Source organism: Pelophylax lessonae (assembly GCF_965119305.1).
Source record: "Pelophylax lessonae genome assembly, chromosome: 1".
Lineage (NCBI taxonomy): Eukaryota > Metazoa > Chordata > Amphibia > Anura > Ranidae > Pelophylax > Pelophylax lessonae.
Window position 1 is genome coordinate 853,745,490 of NC_138768.1, and position 19,427 is coordinate 853,764,916.

Below are 19,427 nucleotides of genomic sequence, written 5' to 3' on the forward strand. Positions count from 1 at the left end.
CCCAGAATCGTCTCCCAGCATTTCTCTTTCATATGTTAATGAAGCAACACTGTCTCAGGGGAAGTGTAAAAATGTGTTTGATTTTAAATATTTTTTGCACAGTATGTATTTATTCATAATGCTCAGTACTAACGATAAAACATGTTATTTTCTTTGTTTTATTTTGAATCAGATAGATATTAAGGCTACGACGTGCATACCCGCATGCATTTACTAACGTGCGTATTTTATACGTGCGCCAAACCTCATGCTACTGCAGCACCATGCGGTTCGGTGGGACACATTTTTGGAAAAGGGCCAGGGACTTCTTTTCTGTGTTTGAAAAGAAAGTGGAGGCGGAGCCAGATGTTTAATCCCAGGACTGGAGAGAATGCAGATATAAACCGATGAATGCAGCAAATTGTATTAATACAAAGTTCCGACATGGTGGTAACAGGATCTGTGTAACGTGGCCGAGGCTGGCAAAGCAGTGCTTCACACAAGGAAACCAGCATTTTTCAACCAGGCTGGGGTGCCTTGGGGTTTCTTCAGGGGTGCCTTTGCAAAATGCCTAAAAATTGATCAAAAGGTAATCCTGGACAGCAGCATCCTCCTCTCCTCTCCTGAAGATCCCTATAGAAAAGATCTTCCTGTCCTACACCCTCTATGCATGGCTATGGCTGTCACAGAACCACTTGCATAGGGAGGCTATACTACACCTGCCTACGAATGGACTACCTTACGTGAGACAAGTGGAATTGCGCTTGCGCTCAGTTGCACCTGTAGATGTGAACCAGCCCTAAAGCTGAACTCCAAGCAAAGAGGTAAATACATAAATAATTCATATGTAGCTCTGCCCCTGGACGAGCTAGTGGACTTATTTGGGTCCTCCCACCCTTTTCTAGTGATGACCCACCCTGTAACTGAACACCACTAACACACCTGGAACTGTTGAAAGGAACTTTTTTTAAAGGTTAAAGCTCTGAAAGGAAAACACATTAGCTAAAGGAAATTCAGACGGATTAGAACAATTTCAAACACTGGCACAGCCAATGTCGGGAAACAATACAATCCTCAAATAGCTATACCGAAGGATGACCTAACTACATGTCCTAGCTCTTGCCTAGACCACTGACCAGTGGAAAATTTTAGCTAAAGTTCTGCTGACATTGGGTCCTTGGTAAAGTGCTCACTTTTTAATCTACAGGGTAATTAAGTATTCCTTTCCTTTCCTAAAGTGCCCTCTTAACAAAAACAAGAACAATACTTTAAGGTGGCCAGTAGGCCTCTCACCACTTCGGTGCCTGGACAAAGTCCTTTCAGATGCAGTCCATCCCCAGTTGTGCATCGGGTAATCTGGATCCTTCTAGCCCCATTGCTATTGGTGAGCATTGATCAAGTCAATGAAAACCCTCGTCTGCTCTCTTCACCTGCACTTTTCATCAAGACCAGGAAGGGGACTGCCAGGTGCACAAAACCAGACAGTTGAGGCGCATTTTTAACTCAAAGCCAGGACATGGTTGTCTGGAAAGCCCTATACACATAGCCGTGGCCACAAAACTGTACTTTGCAGTAGGGATAGAGCGATATGTTTTTTTTCAGGGCCGATACCGATATTTTGGTCACAACATATCGGTATCGGACGATATGGGCCAATATTTTGCACATTTAATGTTTTGAAAAATAAGCACAATTTTTGACACAAATCTGGTTAATTTTTGTTCAATGCTTAATGGCTGGCTTGCTGGCACCCTGTGGTGGGTGGCTGGCTGGCTGGCATCCTGTGGTGGGTGGCTGGCACCCTGTGGTGGGTGGCTGGCTGGCTCCCTGTGGTGGATGCCTGGCTTGCTGGCACCCTGTGGTGGATGGCTGGCTGGCTGGCACTCTGTGGTGGGTGGCTGGCTGTGTGGCACCCTGTGGTGGATGGCTGGCTGTCTGGCACATTGTGGTGGGTGGCTGGCTGGCTAGCACCTTGTGGTGGCTGGCTGGTTGGCTGGCACCCTGTGGTGGATGGCTGGCTGTCTGGCACATTGTGGTGGGTGGCTGGCTGTCTGGCACCCTGTGGTGGGTGGCTGGCTGGCACCCTGTAGTGGGTGGCTGGCTGGCACCCTGTGGTAGGTGGGTGGCTTGCACAGGGGCTGTGGGTGGCTGGCTGGTACAGGGCCTGTATGCGGCTGGCTGGTACAGTGCCTGTGGCTGGTTGGTACAGGGCCGGTGGGTGGCTGGCTGTGTGGCACCCTGTCTGTGGGTGTCTGGTGGTCTGACACCCTGTGGTGGGTGGCTGGCTGTCTGGCACCCTGTGGTGGGTGGCTGGCTGGCTGGCACCCTGTGGCTGGCACAGGGGCTGTGGCTGGCTGGCTGGTACAAGGCCTGTGGGTGGCTGGCTGGCTGGTACAGTGCCTGTGGCTGGCTGGTACAGGGCCTGTGGGTGGCTGGCTGGTACAGAGCCTGTGGGTGGCTGGCTCGCTGGTACAGTGCCTGTGGCTGGCTGGTACAGGGCCTGTGGATGAGGGTGGCTGGCTGGCACCAGGCTGCTGTGGGTGGGTGTATGGCTGTAAAACACTCCCGTGAGACTAGTCCCGACTCCAGACGAGGCTGTCCAAGTCAAGGGAGGCAGCCTAAGAAGGCACATCACAAAAGTATCGGACAGTTCCGGGGCAGATACAGATATATTGGGGAAAGTGCATATCGTCCACCGATATATCGGCCTTGCTGATAATCGTTCTATCCCTACTTCGCAGTACAGCAAAAAAAAACTGGGCATGTTGAGTTAAGCAGATGTTACCATCTACCACTGCCCCCTACAGAGGTGAATGGGGCCACATAGAAATCTTGATGCTACAGCAGCCAATGGACACAATTGCAATGAAGAGGAATTTCAGTTACGGTAGAGAGCATACCCCTCCTGATCAGGCTACTCCCGGGCCTACTCGCTGCTGAAATTACAATCTACCACAAAACATGAATCAGCAACTAAGCCCATCTCTGCACTAGGGGTTTTTTCCCACTCGTCAGGAGGGACGCTACATAAGATCCATGTATTTTGAAATCTCCCTCTTATAGATGCCCTCCTAAAAATGCACCTGTAGGAGTCAGAGACTTTCTTATCAAAAGTTGCAAATGCAGTACCATGTATATACTTTATAATAAATGTTCATTTGTAAAGATTTTGTACAAATAATGAAAAAAAATATCAAACTTCCATTTAAATGCTTTAAATACAATTTACTAAAAAATTATTATATGTTTTCCTTAAGTGAAAAAATCCAAAATCTATTCCAGCTTATTCAATAAACCCCTTCCCACCATGTACCCTTTAAGCAGAACCGCCTGGAAAATATGGATCGTCAGAAGGTCACAGCTGTTCAGTACGCTGGTAACTGCCCCGCTCCGACAGGGAGTTTCAGCCAGGGAAGATGAATGTGTCATGTCACACGCACCATTAGGATCAGAGTACTTTGAGTTACTCTTCCACTCACTCATGCCCTTTCCCTGTGTGTACAGTAAAGTGTCCCCATGTTCTCTGCCAGCTCTGATCAGCTTGTGTGACCTCATCTGTCAGGGCTTTGCCAAATCGCCAAAATGCATAACAGGTTAAAGGCTTGCAAAATGTGAATTACAAGCTGGTGGATATTAAAGGGTTTTTGTTTTTTTTTTTATAATTTTATGTAAATAACCATTTAAAAGTTTTAAAAGCTTACTAGATTTTACATGAAGATGCTAGGGCAGTGGTTGTCAACTTACGAGGAATAGGTCTTCAACCATGGCCACTGACTTCACCAAAGGGCCATACATAATGTTCAGTGTATGCAATGCTAAAGAGAATTGTCAGAGACTGCAGACAAAGAAAATGATAGTCGGGGACTGGACATGCCCCAAGTTTGGTTGGAGACTGAAGACATGCTGCAGAAGACAGTGAGAGCCTGAGGACATGTTACATGAGGCATGTAGAGGTCACTGTTATTACCACTTTACAAATAATGCTCCCATCCCGAAACCCCTGGGAGGCCCTGTTAGACAAACTGATCCCGACCGTCAACACTTATCAAATGAAGCTAGTGGGATTTATTTTCCTGGCAAACATTGGTCAGAGCCTGGAAACAATGATTCCTCAATTTTGCAGAGGTCCAACAAAGGTTAATGGGGTCCATAGTCAAGGGGAAGCTTACTTCTATTCTCGATGACTTGCTAAATTTCTGAAGGTTTGGGACCCTTGGATATTTTTTAATGCTCATCAGAACATACACCGAATCCTGCTGTTGGTCTGAAGTAATTTGCAGTAGGCCTATAGCCTTTAGACCGCTGGCCCACGCGATACCACTCTCTAATCCTCCCCTCTCTTTTCCCTTCTCCCCGGCGCTCTCTGTCCACCCCAGGCCAAGTATCTCTCTCCTCTCTCTTACTACTCCTGTTTCCATTCTTTACTATAACTTTTACTTACTCTGCTTCTTCCTTCCTGCCTTAAGGCCTTTGTTACAAACCATTTGGCACAGCTCCTCCCCACTTTTAAAGAGATGTCTGTAATCGGTACCAAGGAGCATCTTTCATTGGCAGCATCATTACCCCTACATTTCATGCTAGTCACGGGATCTTTAGTATGTTACAGTTTATGCTGCCTATCTTTAGACTATGTCTTGTAATATGCTTTGGTACATTTCCTTAACAGTAACAAGTCTGTACACATTGCTGCGTTTTTTTCTTTTTTCGCACCGTTATTGTGCTTTTTTTATATACTGTATTGGAAAATCTTAAAAATAAATTATTTGTGAAACAAATCAACACTCTTATACCCCATTCACACTACGGCGACTTGTCAGGCGACTTGTCAGCCTGACAAGTCGCGGTCCCTCGCGGTCCATTGACTGCTACAGGACCCATTCTAATAGGAGCGACACAAGTTGTTCCGACTTAGAAAAAGGGTCCTGTACTACTTCTGGGCGACCTCGGAGTGACTTGCATAGACATTCATTTTATGAAGTCCGTGCAAGTCGCGCCAAAGTCGCGGTGCATGGGACTTCACCAGTCGCCCCCGAAGTAGTACAGAGTCGTACCGCGCTAGTGTGAATGGGCTCTTAACCCCACTACTGACTGCAGGGGTTCAAGGGCCATGTGCTAAGTACCAAAATGTCAAATGTATCCTTTTGGTGGCCGTTGGCTTGCCATCAAGTTGGAGGAACTTTTTTTCCAGCACACATTTGATTTCTTGTCTAATAAACCTTCAGAAAAACAGTACAAATTGTCAACTTTTGCTAGGACAGTACAACAATGGTCAGATATAGATTACTTTTCTTGCATTCGTGTTGTATTCTAATTTATGATTTGACAGTGATTATCGGACAAATAGAGAGGATTTCAGAACAGTGTTATATAGTGGAGGTTCAGTATATAAAGCCTTGTGGTCAACTGTGGCATGGGCCATTACTGCAGATCCCCTTATTATTTTGTATGGCCATCAAGCCTATCTGGTGCCTTAGATGGAAGAGAGGGTGAAGGGCAAAAATGTTGTCGAGGTCCAACAAAGGTTAATGGGGTCCATAGTCCAGGAGCAGCTCACTTCTATTCTCGATGACTTTCATGCTAAATTTCTGAAGGTTTGGGCCCCTTTGAAATATTTTAATGCTCATCAAAACATAGACCGAATCCTGCTGATGGTCTGAAGTAATTTGCAGTAGGCCTATAGTCTTTAGACCACTGTCCCACGCGAGACCACTCCCTAATCCTCCCCTCTCTCTTCCCCTCAAGCTTCACTTGACGGGGGGAAATTTTCGCTGGATGTACATTAGCCAGTGATGTATAGTGGTATGCCTGAGCAACTTCTGTCCAGACTTTTTTTTAATGACAATGTTGTCATTTTTAATTTGCGATTGGTGGAGGTCTTTCCAGCTATTTTGTAATTGAATATTTTTGTACTGTACTTAACAGATTGATTTAAGCTAAAACATTTGGCCCCCTGGAGGTGACCACTTTTTTGGACTCTCCATAGTCTAAAATTTTTGGGGAAATGTGCTTATGTGGTTTATGAGGACTGCACCCTTTAAACAGCTAGTGGGTGAGTCAGTATATTAATAAAAGATTAGATAAGGAGTATTTCCGCCTTTTCTATTTGGTCCTGGTTTTTATTACTTTTAAATTATTGGAGAGCAGATGAAAAATATGGAGATTTATCCCTAGTGGAAAAGCAGAAATAAAAAAGAAATGCAGCATAGCTCTAAACCCTCACCAGTCTATTTAAAAAAAAAAAATTAAAAGATGGGTTTTAGTTAAATTTTTTGTTAATTTAATATTCCATAAATCAAAAACCACATTCATTTTAATTTTGCATTCATAAGGGTAATGATTCATCCTTCACTTCCTAGTGAAGAAACAACAGAAAGTGATGTGAAATCTCTTCAAAGTAAAGGAAAGTATTTTATTAGACAGTTGTTACCAGAGCAATTGTCCATATTTAAATATTTCACTTCACCCCCTGTGCGGTTGACAATTGTAGAACGTGTGGTTTCCCATCACTGGGTCCCCATTCACATAATGTCCCAACAGAAGCATTCTATGGTATCTTAAAGGGTTAGCTTACCTGACCTGTTCGTTTTTTTATATTTTTTGAGGACTATCTTGGTTACATTATAATATTGTATCATGAAACAGTAGAAACTGGAACACACAAAGGTGGTTGGGAACACCAAAGTTTTCCGGGTGGATAGGAACAAAGAAGGGAAATATGGCAGGGAGATTGGCTGTTGGAATATCAATACCATATAAAGCCAGTGGCTCATAATCTATAGCTAAAAATCCCTTTTGGGTGAACTGACCCTTTAAAACTGTATAAATAAGCTGTATATATATATATATATATATATATATATATATATATATGACATAAAGTAACAGACACACAAAGATGCATGAATGTAACCACAGAGCAATCCAGCAGGTTGGACCTCATGCCTGTCATACTGTAATGACGGTGCCAGCTGGATATAGAGGCTCTTACTCATCTTTGAACTTTATGACCATGCCCGGCACAAGACTTCACACTCTCTTTTTCCAGAGGCTTCCATAGAGTGTTGGACAGGAGGGCACGCACTCTGTGCTATTTCAGTCCTCAGGGCCATTTTCGTGAGAAATTTTCTGATCATAAACCTTGTCTGGAAATATAAATGCTGAACTCAGACTGGGCAGGATTTCAGCAAAAGTGAAAAAAAATTAAAATGAATTCAAGCAAATCTCAGAATACAACAGGGAGAACCAACATTACTCATGACCTACAGGCCGTGCATTGTCTAACTTCATGACTGCTAATTCCTGAGTATTAGGTGAGCTTCGGGTCCAAGGTGGCCATACTGTTTATGTGATTCTGAGAGTTCTGAAATTTTTGCAGGTTCTCCTAGCTTGAAGAAAATCGAAGTGATACTTATGTTATACATGGGAGTTTAATATCAGGTGGTGGCTTCAGTAACAATCTGTACCGTCCAGCTTATTATCAAAAGATGTGATCAATGAACTATAGTCATGGAAAGTGGTATGGATGGATAATGGTTTCATGGTCCTAGGACCAAAACACAATCCAGCAGCTGTGAGTAGAACGTAAATAGCCATAAGGGGTGGCAAAGTTTAGGGGTCCATATCTTTATTAAGGTCCAAAAAGAAACTCAAAATAGCAGAAACAATCCTTGACATCCAGCACAAGCCCCCCTCCTCCTTCGCCCTCCGCTGCACCATTCAGAATGTGCAGTGTTTTGCGCATGCAAGGCTGCAAGGCTTCACTGCCGGATGGATTCCATTACCGGCAATGGCAGTGGCAGCCCCCAACAGCCAGCGAAAACATTGGCTGGGGTGCCGACATAAACGGATTCCAGGACAGGTAAGTGTCTTAATATTAAAAGTCAGCAGCTACAGTATGTGTAGCTGCTGGTTTTTAATTTTTTTCTGGGGGGGGCGGAACTCCTCTTTAAGTACTTATATTTCCTGCAATAATTTGTGTGATAAATTACCATGCACCAAGGATCTTCTCTTTAAAATGTTAAAGAGTTAGTCTACTTAACTATGATATGCCAGTGTTTGATGGATGCTGGAGACTTAAATCACCTGACAGTTTCATCTATATCCCAGGGACTCTGTTGGTGAGTTTCCAGGCACCTTCTGTGCCCATTATGGAAGACCCCCCATTGCTATTGGATTTTATTTAATTTTATTTTATTTTATTCAGAATGTAACAAGAGATGCTGAAACACCCAAAGGTGGGCAGAAACACATACTGTACAACTCCCAGGAGGACTGGAACAGAGCCAGGAACTAGGGCAGAGATATCTCACTGCTGGAGCATTCAAGACTAGAGTTGAGCGGACACCTGGATGTCCGGGTTCGGCGGGTTTGGCCGAACTTGAAAAAAAAGTCTGGGTCCGTGACCCGGACTTTTTCCGAACTTTACCCGGACACCAAACCCCATTGAAGTCAATGGGGACCCGAACTTTTAGGCACTAAAATGGTTTTAAAAAAACAATGGAAAGGGCTAGAGTGCTGCAAATGGCAGCAAAATGTAGTTAAGAGCATGGCAAGTGCTCTTAAAAAAATTCCCCTTTAAATTTGTAATTTTTAAATAGCAGATTAGAACAGCACTCTGTAGTAAAATATAGCTGAACGCTGCACACAACAGACTGATAAAAATATATCTGTTTCTCCCTCCTCCTCCTCCTCCTCAGTGGGCTCAAGTGAGGGCAAAAAGATTGTTCACTGCACCACCCCCCACACAGCAAAATCGATGTAGATCGCTAACGGACGATTGTTCTGTCCTGTGTCTCCTAATCTCTCCCTGCCTAATCTCTCCAGCCTGTCCCTAAAATGCTCAAATATCTTTCCCTGCCTACACTCCGACCTGTCCCTGCATTCTTTTTCCCTGTCTGTCCCTAATCAGCAGCAGCCAGCATGTATGATGTGTGCTCTCTCCCTACACTACAGCAGAATGACGCACCGCGCTGTGTCTCTCGAGCTTATAAAGACATGGGTCACATGCTTCAGATGGCCAATCACAGCTACTAATACATTAGTAGGCATGGCTGTGATGGCGCACACCAGTTAAACGCTTGTTGATTGGCTGTTGAAAGCCCGCCATTAAAAGCGCGCCATTACATACAAAACAGGAAATAAAATGACCGAACACGGATTTTAAACCCGAACATACAGTAAAGTTTTCGGGTCCGTGTCCGGGTAACAAAAATCCAATTATCCGGTACGAACCCGAACAATACAGTCCGTGTTCGCTCAACACTATTCAAGACATATAGGAAGCCACGGTCTGTCTCAGCCTGTCCATCTATAACCAATATATCACATTTAGCTGGAGTGGTGTTACAAAAAAAGTATGGAAACTGCAGCATATGGTGCTAATTCCATACCCAAGAATGTATTTTTTTTTTTCTTAAAAAAGCTATTTTTCCAATGATAATTAACAAACGGGTATATTTTTAGGATGAAATCTCAGTTGCGCCCCAGATTTACTATCACAATCACTGAATAAATTGCCAAATATACTATATTGCCAAAAGTATGTGGTCACAAATTATTCAGGTGTTTTCAGTGAAGAGTATGGTTATTGCTACAACATACAAAGACATTGTAGACCGTTGAGCACTTCCAGCCTTTGGTGAAGACCCTTTTCTGTTCCAGCAGGACTGGGCCCCTGTGCACAAAGCCAACTTCATAAAGACATGATGAGTTTGGTGTGGAGGAACTTGAGTGGCCTGGACCGAACCCTGACCTCAACCCTACTGAACACTTTGGGGATGAATTGAAATACCAACTGTGAGCAAGGTCTTCTCAGCAAACATCAATAAATGTCTCACAAATGCTCTTTTGGCTGGATGGACACAAATTCCCACAGACACATTCCAAATCTTGCAAAGCGCCTTTTTTGTAAATTGGTAGCTGTTATAGTCACAAAGGGTGGTTGGAGGGAGTTCACTCTATAACAATGGCTATAGTTATGGAATCTAATGTCCAACAAGCTCATAATGGAATGATGGTCAAGTGCACACAAACGTTTGGCCATATAATGTATATAAAGGTTGTATTCTTTGCTAGCATTTATTCAAAGAAAATTTGCTAGCTTTTGGATCTTTTTTTTCTTTGGTGGGTGTAATGTTACTGTTTTTATAAGGCAAAAATATTCATCTTATAACAATGTCTAGCTTGATCTAATAAATTCAAGTGTTTTCCCTTAAAGACCTCCAAAAATCTCTACCACGTTTCCCCCCAATACACTTAATGCACAATTACGTGCGCATTTGCTGAAGATACACCCAATTCATTTTTCTACATTTTGTAGCATTTGCCATCTGCAATATTATTCAGTATGTCAAGCCCTGATTTGTGCAAATATGCTCTAGTAGTAAAGAAAAAAAAAACTCATGAATACACTTTCTGATGTATTTCCTGCCAAGGAGGACAAACCTTGTGCTGCCGAAATGTATCGTAGCGTGTTGACAAATGCAATTAAAGAAGGCTATTTGTAATATTTAACAGGAATAATTTGACTCTGCGGCCGGTAGTGAATATTTGGTTATAAAAATCCCAAACACAATGTTCTTTTTGGCACGGGGAAACTGGCGTCATTATATTTGTACGAAAGTGGCCATTGGCCTTCGGAGCTGGGTACCAATATAATATGTTCCTATGTACTCCCTAAGCCAGGGCTTTTTTTGTTTTACGGTGCAAGCGAAAGTGAGCAGGCAAACACAGGAAAATTAAATACACGTGGGACCTTACCCACAGAGACGGCATTATGTGGAGGCCGCTAATGGGCCAAGATGTGTCAGTCTTACGGCAGCTGGCAGACAACACCAATGGCTGGTAACTGAAATAGGAGGCTTGGCACAGGTTAATGGGTGTTGTCATGGCATAACTGCTGGGCTTGGGCTGTTCTTTTTCAAATTGGGAGCTTAGTGATCCAATTGAAGGGTCTTCATTGTGCTTTGCTCATGGGCCTATTTATTTTGAATCTGCAATCCAGGAAAACCACTACATACATAGGTAAAATACAAATATTAGTAACGTCTCACCTGCTTAAAGCTGTAATTCTGTTTTGGGGTTTAAACACTTTTTTTGGGCAGAAAAGTCAGGTTGCTGATTTTTTTTTTTTTTAAGTAGTTCAAATGATGTGCACTTTGACCACTGGACATGGATGTACTACAGAGTGTACCCGGGGCCTCATTCACATGGATGAACTACAGCGCGTACCCGGGGCCTCATTCACATGGATGTACTACAGCGTGTACCTAGGGCCTCATTCACATGGATGTACTACAGCGCGTACTCGGGGCCTCATTCACATGGATGTACTACAGCGTGTACCCGGGGCTTCATTCACATGGATGTACTACAGCGCTTACCCGGGGCCTCATTTACATGGATGTACTACAACTATACACAAGGGTTGAGGACTCCTATCTTCAGGTACAGCCAGGCTGTTAAATCACCCTGCCACTAAGGGTGAACTTGGATTAAGTCTCTTTCCTCTTGGTAAGATGACTTGGTGAACTGACAATTATCTTCAGGACACTCTCTCTAGTATTCTCTCTCTCTTTATTGCCAACACCAGTCCACTGATTATCCTACACGTGGGGTGGCCCCTCTCAGGTCAGGCCCCTTGACATGAGTCCCTTGCCCCTGCCAATCACCAGGACTGTATCAAAGACTATGCATCTATTTGTCAGGTTTCCTCCCACTATCTAACATGCCTCCCTATTGGACCAGTGTGAAACACTTCTCTAGACATAATGAATTGCATACTGAGCACATTGAGCAGACCCTACTTACCAATCCTGTTCTCTGGTAGGCAGAAAGCATTATAGATTTACTTGCAGCCCCTCTGGTAAGCAGACAGGGCTCAAAACTATACTTTCTTGCTAGAACCTACCTAGGAGGGTGCTACATACAGATAAAAACTACTGACACCATCCCCTGCCCTACTGACACCAATATCTGCTGTACTGACACCGTCCACTGCTCTACTGACATGTCAGTATATATACACATCCACACACACATATGTGCTTGAGCTTTGAGGTGTACACCCTAATGCAATAGGTTGTGCACACCTATGCTTCCAGCTGTGCACACAGCATTCTCTACACTCCAGTGTCTACAGCATCACTTGTGATACCTGCGCCTCCAGAAACTCTTACACCTCTGAGCATCCAGTAACTCATGTAACCCTTTGTCTCCAGTGGCCCTTGCATCCCAGTGCCTGCAGAGTCTACTGAACCCCTGTGTATTCAGTGACTCTTGCAACCCTGTGTCTCCAGTGACCCTTGCACACCAGAGCTTCCAAAGACTCCTACACCCTTGTGTATGCAGTAACCCTTGCACCCAAGTGCTTCCAGAGACTCCTGCTCACTTGTGCCTCCAGTGAACCTTGCACCACTGCTTATAGAGACTCTTGCACCCTTGTGGTTTCCACTGATCCCAATATGCCTGCATCCTCTACATTCCGGTGTCTTCAGTGTTCTCTGTTTTTCTATCCACTGCTGTGGTCCATCTGAATCCTGTGTCTTCAGCGGCTCCTTCACTTCCATTATGTTTAGTTACTCCCCAGTGTATCTAAATCTGCATTGGTTTGTCCATAACCCAGAACCTGTATTGCAGCAAAGATCATCACCCCTTGCAGGGTGTGCTGGTGAACATCAGATCACTCCTTAGATTTTGCGCCTAAGTTATTTTAGGGCTAATATTTTCACTATAAATGCAAACAGCATAAAGGTTTAATCTCATGCCTCCCGTGTCCCCAGTATTCGATATCTTCCTGTGACTCCATTGCACCCTGGGCCCCTTCATCACATTGACATCTCCACGCAGTTCCTGGTGCACTTTTCTGATTCTTGGACTGACTCATTCTCTGTGAAAGTGGACCCCCATCCTTGACACCTTCTCCATTTCTCCTAATGCAGACGGAACCGGAAGCAAGGGAAAATTTGCTTTACAGTTGGCACGTACAATATTCAATAAAATAGAGCAATTTCAGTGGTAAACAGCATTTAAAACCTGACTTTTCTCTCCAAAAATGTTTTGACTGGAGTTGGGCTTTAACATACTGTGTTTTATACGTTATACCAGCCCAGTATGTAGTATGTAGACCTTTGAAAATGTCTTTTTGGACGAAGCGACGTTAGGTCACGGCATGCTGACGTCATCTCCTGGAGCGTCCGAACAGTGCGGATGTGCGCAGCCATCCAGCCGGTGGCTGTTACATGCGAATTTGCTTCTTTTTGAATGTGAGTTATTTACCTTTTTTTTAAAATAAAAGTTGTTAAGTTTTACACTATTGGCGCCTTTTTCTCCCTTTCCTATATTTGGGACCTATCCTTTCTGAGAATCCGGTGGGAGTATTCATTATCCATTTGACTCCTGGATATCCTTAAAGCGGTTTAATATCCATGTCCGGTAAGGAGCTCAATTTATCGGTGGTGGTTGATCTGATCTGCTTGTGGGAGTTTATATTCCTTATCTTTGATACCATACAAGTGTTCAATCACAGTTCGGTAAGGGGCTCACATATCGGTGGAGGATTAGTTGCTTTACAAGCTTTTACAATCTCTCTTTCTGGTAATGAGTACATAGAAGTGGTCTCTCTGTGTGTTGGTTTATATCTTATTTACACCTCTGCCTATTTAATCTTCAGCTTTGGTAAGCAGCTTTACTATCGGTGGTGGATACACATTTCCTTTCTTTTCTTTTGACTCCTCAAATTTGTGCACTTATTGGTGTTTAAGTTACACCATTTATGTTTTTGGGGTTTTATGCTATGGAGTCCTTTTTTTTTCTTGTATGACTAGTCTATGCCATCCAATTTCGGGAGTTCAACCAGGGATATCTACAATCAAGTTTGATCCTGATCTGATACCCTGCCTTAATTCACTACGTGTTTGGTAAGCTCATTACCATAAGGGAGTCTGGATGGTCTTCAATGTGCTGACACAATTATTTTCTTCTTTTATTTTGGACTATTTATTTGAAGAGACTTTTTTGATCACCTTGCTTTATTTATTTATATTCCGGACCTTTTGATATAAGGACTTAAAGCGGAGTTCCGGCCAGAGAAACAACATTTCAATGAACATACCCCCGGGACAGTCAGGGCTAGCACATTCCACAATGGCTAGCCTCTGATCTGTCCCAGTTCGCACTTACCTTTTAGAAGAAATACTCACTTTTAAAATTTCTTCTCCAGCGTTGCCATCTCTGTTGTGGGCAGCTGAAGCCAGAGCGATCCTCTTCTGCATCCTCTTCGGTGTCTTCTTCTCCCAGAATGCGCCTGCATCGGCCCCTCTCGTCACTTCCGGTGCGCCGCCGCATTCCTCCACAGATTCTGGGCATGCCCAGAAGCTGTTTAGCAGGGAATGCGGCGTCGCACCGGAAGTGACGAGCGGGGCCGGTGCTGTCGCATTGATTCCTGGGAGCGATGACGTTCAGCTCCCAGGAATCATTGCAAAGCGGAAGTGATGGCGCGGGCCGCGGCCGAGGGAGGAAGTGGAAGAGAGGTGAGTATTTTCTTTCTTCAATTACAAGGTAAGTAAAAAAAAAAAAAAAAAAATCCTAACTACCTATTTCTGTTTCAACTGACCTATAGCAAGCGGATGGCCCAAAATCGACTATGTTGATTTTGTGGCTGGAACTCCGCTTTAAGAATTTGACACATTACTTACTTTTTGGACATTTATTTGGTCCATTTTCACTGAGCGTGACTTATTAATATTGGATAGTATGTAGAACGTAGCAGACCAAGCACGACATAGACTCAGGAAGCTTAGCCTAGTACTGACAGTATGAGAGCTACGTTCTTTTACCTGAATCTTCATAATTCCATATTTTACTTAGTCCTTTTTTTATGACAGCACACAAGTTACATACAAATCCATGTTTCAAAGGGCAGCTGTCATCAAAACAAAATAAAGACATTTTTCTCAGCGGTGAAGACCCTTACATTGTGAAATTGCAGATGTTGGAGGTAAAAATAGCCATAGACATCTGTAAGGGATACACAATTTTACGTCCAGGAGATATGGATGAAATGAAACTCACATGAGGGCTTTATGTCTTTTGACAACTTGAGGTCTAATCAGAGTGTTTAAGACATGTGATGTTCAATAGAGGAATATCTGATAGTGATTCATCTATAAATAGTCAGAGATGTTTCCAGCACATGGACCATCAACCCAATCTGGCAGGACTAAGCTGGGGTCTTAGTAAATGTCTTCTTCGGCAACTCTTTGATTAGACAACATCTGTAAAATGCCACCAGCTGTGCATTCTGGAGTACAACCTCCAAAACTTTAAACACAGAAGAGTATTATATAGAGCAAAGGCCAATTATAACATTGAACAGTAGTAAAGTTAATATAAAACCCAAAGTCTATCAAGTCCAGCTGGTTCCAAAAAAGGCAAAAGAAAACTATCTTGAGCCAGTTTAATTTCTGATGGCACTCTGATGGCATTTTTTAAGGTTTGCCTGCACATAGAAATTTGAATAATACTATACATGTACTAAATCTCTCAAAGACTGCCGTGGCCAGGGTTTCCCACCACAATTTTCCTTTCCACTAAGCCGATACTGCCAACTGTGGGAGTAAATGGTTGAGAAGGATCTGGGTGTTCTGCTAGATCGTAGACTTAATAATGGCGTGCAATGCCAAGTTGCAGTTTGTAAAGCTAGCAACATACTTTCTTGTAATAAAAGAGGTATAGTGGCTAGAGCAACCTTTGTACCTTGTGAGGAAGCCTTGGCAAAAAAATTGAGATCTTGTGGAGCCCCTGAAATCATTTTCAGATCTATAGCTTATACGACATTGGTATGATCAGAGATCTGTTGATACAACAACAATTATTTTTAGAAATAACATTAAGAGCCCATTCAGACTAGCGCGACTTGTCAGCGACTTGTCAGACTGACAAGTCACGCTCGGTCGCGGTCCATTGAGTAGTACAGGACCCGTTCTAATAGGAGCGACATAAGTCGCTCCGACTTAGAAAAAGGGTCCTGTACTACTTTGGGGCGACCTCGGAGCGACTTGCATAGACTTCCATTATGTGAAGTCTCTGCAAGTCGTGCCGAAGTCGAGGTGCACAGCGGTGCACGCGACTTCACAGGTTGCCCCCCAAAGTCGTGTCGCGCTAGTCTGAATGGGCTCTAAATGTTAGAATAAATATTAAAATGCACCTCCTCAGTGTAAGACTTGTGCTTGCTTTTTTCTGCACAGATGCTCAATTCTGAGTCAACCTTCAGATAAGCAGTGTACAGGGGGGCAGCAGGCTGGGGTACAGATGGTCAGCAGGGCAGAGCACAAGGCATTAGCAGGACAGAGTATATAGAGCAGGAGTGCACAGTACTCTAGGAGGACAGAGGAGGGCACAGTGCATGGGGTCAGCAGGGCACAGTACGGAGGGGGCAGGAGGGCATTGTATAGAGGTGAGAAGGGCACTGTATAAGGGTCAGGGGGCATAGTACAGGGGGCACAGGAGGGCATTGTATAGAAGTCAGGTCAGGTGGGCATTGTATAGGGGTCAGGAGGGCATGATATAGGGAATGAGTAGGGCACGGTACAGGGGGCAGAAGAGAAAACTACACGGAGGTACAGCAGGGCACATTACATGGGGTGCACAGCAGAAAAAAATTGTGGGGGTGCAGTAGGACTCATTACAGTGATCAAGGCAAAGAGATGTTATGCGGGCAGATGGTAACTTTATAACAATAAGCACCTCATCCCTGAATAGTAAAATTCAAAAAGAGGGGGGTAAGGAAATGGGATTATTACGGTGCAAAAAAATCCAAACAAATTTTTTTTCTTTAGTTAAAATACAAAACATTTTATTAGTATCAGATTAAACTATACCGTATAAAAAGGCGACGGAACAGGGCAACAAGTGCCATAACAGTAAATCAGTCAATTATGAAAAAATTGGTGTAAAAATGTAGTAGTGGAAAGCTATACATTTAAACCATTTTTGCAGAAGGACGGAGCTCCGAATCATCCCAACATCATCCCACCAGAAACGGCTTCTTCAGGGGACTTTGAAATAAGCACCAACCAGGAGGCCTCTGGGTTGGCACACACCGGGCTATCATAATTTACTAGCTTACTGCTTCTTTGTATTACTAGTATTTCTGTTATTAGATGTAATTCTTTGTACTTCCTTCTTCATTTGCAGCCCTGTGTGCCTTGAGGCCTCCTGCGATTGCAGGGTTCACCAAGTTGTTCCCCCATTCAGGCTGGGTATGGGCATTTGGTCTATTTAGGAGGCTTCTTTGTTGATTCTGATCAGGCGCCTATTATTTAACATCATTGGGGTGAGTCTCATATGGGAATAAACACATTGGGTGCCAACACACTATTACTCAGACATACTATTGTTACCATATTTTGTGTTTTTTTTTTTTTGTTGTTGTTTTGAAGCATGTGAATGTTTCTAATATCTGCATTTTCTGTTTGCTAGTCTTTGGACAATTGGTGCTTATTTGGAACCACCTGAAGAAGCCATTTCAGGCGAAACATGTTGGGAAGATTCGGAGCACTGCCCTTCTGCAAAAATGGTTTAAATGTATAGCTGTCCACTACTAAATGTATACACCAATTTTTTCATAATTTGCTGATTTACTGTTATGCTCAATTGTTGCCCTGTGCCGTTGCCTTTTTATACAGTATTTTTTAATCTGATACTAAAAAAATATTTTGTATTTTAACTAAAGAAAAAAAAATTGTTATAGATTTCTTTGCATCACAATAATCCCTTTTCCTTACCCGCCTGTTTTTGAATATTACAGTGATCAAGTCGTTTTCTTTACATGCAGAGCTTGAAGAAGTCCTCTTCTGGTGCGCTGTTCCCCACTGGCCCTACTCTCTTGTCCATCCCATGTGATGTCACATACAAGCATCTGTGATAGACAGGTAGTGATGTCGCGAACCTAAAATTCGCCGTTCGCGAACGGCGAACGCGAACATTGGCAAATGTTCGCGAACCGGCGAACCGGGCGAACCGCCATAGACTTCAATAGGCAGGCGAATTTTAAAACACACAGGGACTCTTTCTGGCCACAATAGTGATGGAAAAGTTGTTTCAAGGGGACTAACACCTGGACTGTGGCATGCCGGAGAGGGATCACGCAAAAAAAAGTTCTTAAAAATTATAATTTTTTGATAGAGAGCCAATTATTGGAAAAATTAAAAAAAAATAAAAATAAAAAATTTCTTTGGATTTAGCATCTGGGGGGTCTAAAAAGTGTACCTGTGAAGTTTCAGCTCTGTAGCATGTCCAGAACCCCTAAAAAACAGCATTTGTCTTATATTTTCAGGAATATGGCTTCTCTGCGGCTGGCTTTTTCTCTTGCAGGCATTTATCGGGCATTTTTTTAGGCAGGCATGTCATTTTTTGTATTTAGTGTCTGGGGGGTCTAAAAAGTGTACCTGTCAAGTTTCAGCTCTGTAGCATGTCCAGAACCCCTAAAAAACAGCATTTTTCTTATATTTTCAGGAATACGGCTTCTCTGCGGCTGGCTTTTTTTCTTGCAGGCATTTAGCGGGCATTTTTTTAGGCAGGCATGTCATTTTTTGTATTCAGTGTCTGGGGGGTCTAAAAAGTGTACCTGTCAAGTTTCAGCTCTGTAGCATGTCCAGAACCCCTAAAAAACAGCATTTTTCTTATATTTTCAGGAATACGGCTTCTCTGCGGCTGGCTTTTTCTCTTGCAGGCATATATATCAGTGGTGGGTGGGCAGTGGCACAGTACACTCTCTGTGGACCTGACAGCAGTCACTGGCACCCAGGCAACTGCAATTTAAAAAATATATATATATTTTTTTACTTTGCAAGCTGCTGTGCCACTTTATATATCAGTGGTGGGTGGGCAGTGGCACAGTACACTCTCTGTGGACCTGACAGCAGTCAATGGCACCCAGGCAACTGCAATTTAAAAAAAAATATATTTTTTTTTACTTTGCAAGCTGCTGTGCCACCTTATATATCAGTGGTGGGTGGGCAGTGGCACAGTACACTCTCTGTGGACCTGACAGCAGTCACTGGCACCCAGGCAACTGCAATTAAAAAATATATATATTTTTTTTTACTTTGCAAGCTGCTGTGCCACCTTATATATCAGTGGTGGGTGGGCACACAGTGGCACTGCAGTGGGCACAGTACACTCTGTGGACCTGACAGTAACTGGCAGCCCAGGCAACTGCAATAATAAAAAATATTTTTTTTTTTCAATTTATTGCAACAAGATGCTGTGCCACCGTATATATATCAGTGGTGGGCAGTGCACTGCAGTGGGTACAGTGCACTCTGTGGACCTGACACAGCACTCACTGCAATTATGACAGAGGAAAAAAAAAATATTTTTTAAAATGCAAGGTACTGTGCCTGTGCCACCCGAAATGAGTGTGGTGTGCACACAGTACAGTCTGTGGT